The sequence below is a fragment of the Otolemur garnettii genome, unplaced genomic scaffold (genome assembly GCF_000181295.1).
Source record: "Otolemur garnettii isolate 467f Iridium unplaced genomic scaffold, OtoGar3 scaffold00130, whole genome shotgun sequence".
Taxonomy (NCBI): domain Eukaryota; kingdom Metazoa; phylum Chordata; class Mammalia; order Primates; family Galagidae; genus Otolemur; species Otolemur garnettii.
The window spans coordinates 1,933,534-1,940,744 of NW_003852525.1; positions in this window are offsets into that span (position 1 = coordinate 1,933,534).

Below are 7,211 nucleotides of genomic sequence, written 5' to 3' on the forward strand. Positions count from 1 at the left end.
ATCTTAGAAGAGCAAGCCTACTAATTCTGTCATTATTTAATGATAGGCAGATGATTTTGCCCTCATTTGACCTTTTCCATGCTCTCGTGATTGATTAGCAGCCCATTCCTGTTCTGTAATAATAAAGGGTAGAATGGATTAGCCATTCAGAATTCAGAATATTTAAGTAGTTAAAGTGTAACAACAAAATGCGGCTGGCATTTAATGCAGACATTAAAATTCTAATGATTCATTCCCCTGTCACAGATGAGGAAAGGAATAGAAATAGACTAACATGAATCTGTTCTTCTGGAACTAATTATAACAGAAATTTGAGATGGTAAAGACTTCACCCATTCATGTAAATAAGCATTTCCTTTCACTTGGTAAAGAAGCTTTTATGATATACCAAAATTCAGGATTTCTGGGTACGGGATCAGTTATTTTAGAGTTCAGTGTTAAAAGGCATCTTGTAAAAATAATTTAAAAAAATGGATGGTGATGTGAAGGAAAGGGAGGTTATAAACAAAAGTTCTTCCTCATCACCGAAAGGCATAGCTTAAGAGAAAACTTGATTTAAAAAAAAGAAAAGAAAAAATACTCCAAGAATCAAAGTAGGAGTCTTTTTTCTTTTCTTACTATGTATTTTCATCCTGGGAGAACATCCTGGGAGAACAAATCTGCAAGTGAGCACACCAGCCTTCATTGAGTTCTGCGAGTTCTTCTAGAAAAGTATCCAAATGGTTATAGCTTTCGTATGAAAACACCACACTGTACCCCCAAAGTGCATCAATGTACACAGTTACCATTCAAGAAAAAAAAAAAAAAAAAGAAAAGTATCCAAATGGAGGGTGGTTTTGTAACCCCCTAAACTTCGAGTTTCTGCTGAGAATTCTGGCTGACTCAGCCATCTGGAGGACTGTTTTCTCAAACCTCACACGTTGTCTGACTCTAGGTAGCACCTCATTATATCTGTGAAAATTAATATTTTTAAACCTAATTGGAGGCACATAAATCGTGTTTGTCCATATGGTGGAGCAAATTAATGAACACACTAATAAGATGTATTGTTTTCTGATTTATAAAACTAATAGAAATAGGAAACATGAGTAATACATGACTGGCGTGCTCACGGTTACAGATTCCTACAGGGAGAAGACACAAAGAATCAAGGAAGGGGACAGAGCCTGGGGAACAGTCCCAGTGTGAAACTTCGGTTCGTTTTAGGATGATTTGTTCACCCAAGATGGATGAATGAAAATACATAGTAAGTGCTGCAGACCAGGAAGCTGACCTGAGTGTCCGCGTCCAGAGCATTGACTGAGGCTTTAGTACACAGCATTATTAATCAGCTTGTTAAACTCTGTTACCAGGTATATGAGGCTGAAAACTTAAGTTCGCTAACTTGACAGGCTATATTTAATCATCAGACATCACTAGGGCCTTGCAAAGTACCTCTTGTCAAAGCATTCTATAACAGACATACTCTTATTTGACAATGTGAATGCTACTTTCTTTGCATTATTATTGCTTAATATTTTGATGCAGCAATCATCTGATTTCTTTTCTGAATGTAAAAGAAAGCCCAAGAGCTGGAGGTTGCTGTGAGCTGTGATGCCACAGCACTTTACCGAGGGTGACAAAGTGAGACTCTGTCTCTAAAGAAAAAAAGAATAATAATTCTTAAACTCTTCCACTTTACTCCATCCCAACCGCTGCATTTAGGATGAAGCCCCCAGCAGTTCTTAGTTGTATCAATAAATGGATTGCCCCACCCAATCCATCTCCAATCTTGCCATTTCTCATTTTCCCCATAGCCATACAATAAACGAATGATCTTCCTGAAAACCATCTTACATTGGCACTCTGCTTCAGAGTTTCCTTTTGGCTCTTAGCAACCGTATCTGGTGGGTTTGAATCCAGCCCAGGCCTGCCAAACAACAATGACAACTACAACAAAAAAATAGCTGGGCATTGTGGCAGGTGCCTGTAGTCCCTGCTACTTGGGAGGCTGAGGTAAGAGAATTGCTTGAGCCCAAGAGTTTGAGGTTGCTGTGAGCTGTGATGCCACAGCACTCTGCCAAGGGTGACATAATGAGACTCTGTCTCAAAAAAAAAAAAATGAGTCTAGAGTTTCATCTTCAACCACCAGCCCATATCCCTTAATAACAAGAAGGACTTGCTGAGTGTACATACATGGTCCATCCACCCACAGTGTTTTTTTTTTTTTCTTTTTTTCAGTTTTTGGCCAGGGCAGAGTTTGAACCTGCCACCTCCAGCACATGGGGCTGGCGCCCCACTCCTTGGAGCCACAGGAGCCACCTAGTTTCAGCTTTTTTTAAGCTTTAGTTCTCCGATTATTTCCCAAAAGCAAAAATAATTACTCCATCTATTGTAATAAATATTTTGAAAAACTGTTATGAGACATTAATTCACTAGGTATTGTAATCATACTGTATTCACACTATTAATCTAGGTATTGTAATCATACTATAGTCACACTATTAATCTAGGTATTGTAATCATACTATAGTCACACTATTAATATACTCACTCGTAATTAACTCATGATTCTGTTCTGGGGGAAAAAACCTATAAGGAAAATGGATAATGTGTGTAGTTATTGAGTATCAGAGACTCGAGCTAAGACATGAATTCAAGCCCCAGATTTGCTCTTTAGAGTGTGACCTTTAACAAGCAATTTAACCTCTCCTGATTCCCTTATCTATAAAATGTGGAGACCGCCCGAGAAGCCAACTTTTTTTTCTAAGATTCTATCAGTCTGTAATTCAATTTGCTCCGCGAGCTTGCTCGTGACCCTGGGCTTTTCTATATAAAAAATTAAATTTTGCCACGTTTGCTTCTAAGCAGAAATCCATCCCTTTGGCCACTAACAGCTTCTTTAGTCTGCAGTGACTCTGATTCTGTAGCAACCTGGGCTGTCTGTGGAGCCAAAATGTGGGAGTGGGAGGGAGGGAGCATTCACTGAGCTCTCAGCACTTGTCAGATCTGTTTGTCTATTATCTCTTTAATCTACACAATAACCCCACAACATAACCACACAGTCCTAATTTAACAGACAAAAAAAATCTGTAAGCGACACTGAGTGATTTAACAAGGATCTGTAAGGTGAAATGTAGCGAAAAGTCTTGACACCCCCCTCCCAAATTTTTGCTTCTTCCATAATTGTATACTACATCATAAAAAAGTAATGATAGCCTTCTGTATGTTGAATACTATGATTTAATTTTCTAAAGATAACCACATGAGGCATGTACTCCATCCCATGGTTCTTTCCATCATGTGAGTGAAAATCCTCCTATTGAAAAGTGTGGTTCTACGTTGCTTCTAGGTGAGTCCAGGCAAGGGCGTGCGGCTGCTTTGACCAGAGGGCAGAGCAGGACAATGGCTGGTGATTCCAAGTCTAGACTCCATGAAGGACGCAGCCTCCACATGATGCTCTTTCAAGATGCTCCCCTAGCAACCGGGCTTGCTGTGGTGGAGCCTGCACCAACCCTCCCCTCTCATGGACAGTCCACACCAAGAAGTGAAGACCCCACAAGTGAAGCCCCAACAGCTCTGGACGCAGGAGTCAGCCCTTTACTCAGGCTGGCCACCTTGCACAGCGGCTACAGACCCTCCTCACTGCGCCTTGTCTGAATTCAGGAGAATCCCTGAAAAGGGTTGTTTCACCTCATCCTAAGTTTGAGATAATATCTTAGGCAGCCCTAGTAACTGGAATGAGTACGTATCATGTGCAGAACAGCTTGAAAATTGCCCCATTTTGCAGACAGGAGAACAGGCTCCAAGCAGTGCTGTGCCTCACCTTGAACCAGGTGGTACGTAAAGGCACCGGGATTGAAATGCAGGTTGAGGTTTTACTTCCTAAACCTGTGCCCCAGTTACCATGATGAATTATCTTCTAAAAGAATCCAAATTTGGAAATGGTGGGACTTTATGTATACTACCAGCCTACAAAAAATAAAACCTCATGTTTTAGTGTGATAGTATATTTGTGAAATTTGATAAATCCAAGACCATTCTATACAAGCCCTTGTGCAATCTAGTACATTGAAAAACATGCAGAAGAACATAAAATACCTTTGAGCAAATTTCTAGGTCATTTGTAGCTTGTACTCATTTTTAAATATTAATTTATAAATTTCCATTGGCTGTAAGATATAGTTTTGCATTGGAAAAATTGTGTTTATAATCTGAGGGCCTTTAGATTTCCTAAGAAATACAGCAATTAATACATTAATGTAGCAATTCAGTAACCTTGCATTTTATTGAATAATTTTACTATACCAGGATTAATTTCAAATGCGCCCTCGGTAGCAGATACGGATGTTCGTCTACCTGAAACCACTCTGTCTTTTTTTCGTGCTCACAGAAATGTGGTTTTGTTTGATATTTACCATCTCCAAACGGAGGATAGACTACTTCCGAAAGTATACAAAATAAATTTTCTGCCAGGAAAAAAAACCTTTAAAGAAATTATATGATAATTCTGAAGAGGATCCTTTAAAGTAATATTTCACAGCAAAACTTAAAATTCATTGCATAGGTAGAATGTATGACCTGTGAATTTCTGTACTCTAACCTCGATCATTATTATAAAAAATCCTTAATCTTATGTATTTTATTGGTTAATATCTGTTATTATTTCTCTTGTACTTTAAGGATAGTTTTTTGTAAATTATCTTTTTTTTTTGCAGTTTTTGGCTGGGTTTGAACCCACCACCTCTGACATATGGGGCCAGTGCCCTATTCCTTTGAGCCACAGGCACCACCCTATAAACTATCCTTTTTAAAATGAAATTACTTGAAACACTAGATAAATCCCCCCAAAATATTTTGTTCTAACGATTTCTCTTCAATCTTCTCCTCTATCTTCTCTTTCCTCTCTGAACTCAAGCAATTTTAAAAACTTTTAACTCTCTGTGAAAATAAGTCAACAATTTTGCTGTGAAATTAAATGTCGACCTTCCTTTCTGTGAACATGAAGGCGTATACCCGCTGGTCTATTGTCGCTAAACCTTTGCTATTCCCTCTCACTAAAACACACAGACTTTCTATGGGGAACTTTCTCCTTAAGAGTAAATTATGTGCTATTGATTGGTTCAGGGGATATATGATATGACTTTTAAGATGTGGTTTTTAGTAGTACTTTAATAAATTTAAAAATGCGAACTTGGGTTGGTAGTATAGTGGTGAGCTTAGCTGCTCTCCAAAATGCCAGCTAACTTCCAGAGACATTTTTGTCTAGAGTCAGGCTTACGATGAATGAAATGGCGGGAATTTTGGAATCAAGTGCGTGTTTCCAGTAACAGCCTTCTGTCTACAGAGCAGCAAGGTACGTGTGCGACATCATCCTTCCTTTAGGTAAACCAGACGGCTAAGCTTGTACACAGAAAGAATGTGGTTCAATTGCCCGGAGAGAATAGTTTAATCATCTTTAAGAATGTCACTAATACCCAGCAGGTGTGTTGTCAAACGGGCAATTATATCGAAAGAGCCGGTGTCCCCAAATCTGCTTCAGACACTTTTCATTTAAAGTTAGTGACAGAGGTTGCAGGGTTATTAAAAACACCCACATGCTGGTCTTGAAAACTACAATTAAGACGTAGGATGTCTGCCTATTAGCTAGTGATTTTGTTACCACGCTACAAAATCAATAGTATTAAAATTTTTACCATACTGAAAATCAATATCTATGATCTATTTTTATGACTAAAAAGGAAAAGCTGCTATAGAAGTTTGGAGATTCGTAAAAAAAAAAAAAAATAGAAAAGTAGAAAATAGAGGAAAATACAGAAAAGAACAAGCTTCTTGTCCACTCACGAGATTTTTGAAGGCTAGAGCTTTGACAAATAAATCTTGTGTCTGTGGCTTTGGTACACATTCCACACACACTGTTTCAGGGGAAGAGATTACCTTCTTACGATGATGTAATGAGTCTAAATGAGGTTAGAACTAAAGGAATCAAAATAAATCAAGTTGATCCGATGATGAGGGAAAGGAGAAATGTATTCTAAATGTGATACTTGAGATTTTTATCTATGTAATTGCATTATCATAAATGGTTTGCTCCAAAACCTTCCAAATGAGCTTCATCTCACCCTTAAACTACTAGGAAGAAAGTTGAGCAGAAAAAAATTCATAAAATGAAAAGACGTTTGACAAAGAAGGCGTATCCATCATCAGTCATTAAAAGTAATTTAACAGTATTTTAGTTGCAAATCCAAAGTTAAAATATGTTTTAATTTATATTTTCAAAGATTGGGCTAGGTTCCGCCTCCCCTACCCCGCTAAGGGCATTGTAAATTCCTGCTTAATCTTATGTAAAAATGTAAGCTAATATTTAGAATATTTCAGTTAAATAATCTATCTTGAGACTCTAAAAACTACCCAAAAGGTTAGAAAATAATCATTCACCAGTCCTTATGATGTTTTCACTAAATCTCACTAAATTATCTTGAAGGAAAAAGCTAAAGGGACACTCAAAGTACCTTGATCACAAGAGGAGAAACTGTCCTGACAATGACACTGGATGAAAGGACGGCACAGAAGGGTCCAGGCACCTGTTCTTTGGCTTGTTCTGTCTGCAGGAGGGGTGTATCCTGGGCCCTCCTCTGTCACACTTTTAAGGGGCTGTGGAGAGCCCCATATGTCCACTCTGGAAATGTGCAATCCTCCCCCTAACAGGGTGAGTTTGCTTAATGAAGAAATAAATTATTATAACAACAAGCCAACCTAGCTTTACTTCTAAACTCAGCTTTTACAATTAGTTATGAGAGAATTAACATGATATTCTGATCTTTGTCTAACCTCTAATTATCTTTCACTTGTTTCCAAACATAAGAAGCATAGCATTATTCAAGTATTGTTGAAACTCTAAGATAAAGAAATCAATGTGTTTTTATGTGAAGTACCTCCTCCCTGAAATTTTTAATCTTAGGAAATACATAAGACAATAAGAAACAAAATAGTGAATTAGAATACTATTCCACCAAGTCTCAGAGATATTAAAGGATATTTTCAAAGTTCTTTAAAATCAATCATTTTCATTTATTTTATTACATATTGCTATATTTTATTTTCAGTTATTTTCTTTATGATTATAAGAAGGCATATTCTCCATAAGACTTACTCACCTGGAGTTTCTGCTTTCTAAAATGCTGTATGGATTATCTACGGCAAATGTATTGAATCAGGAAATCAGGAAGCTG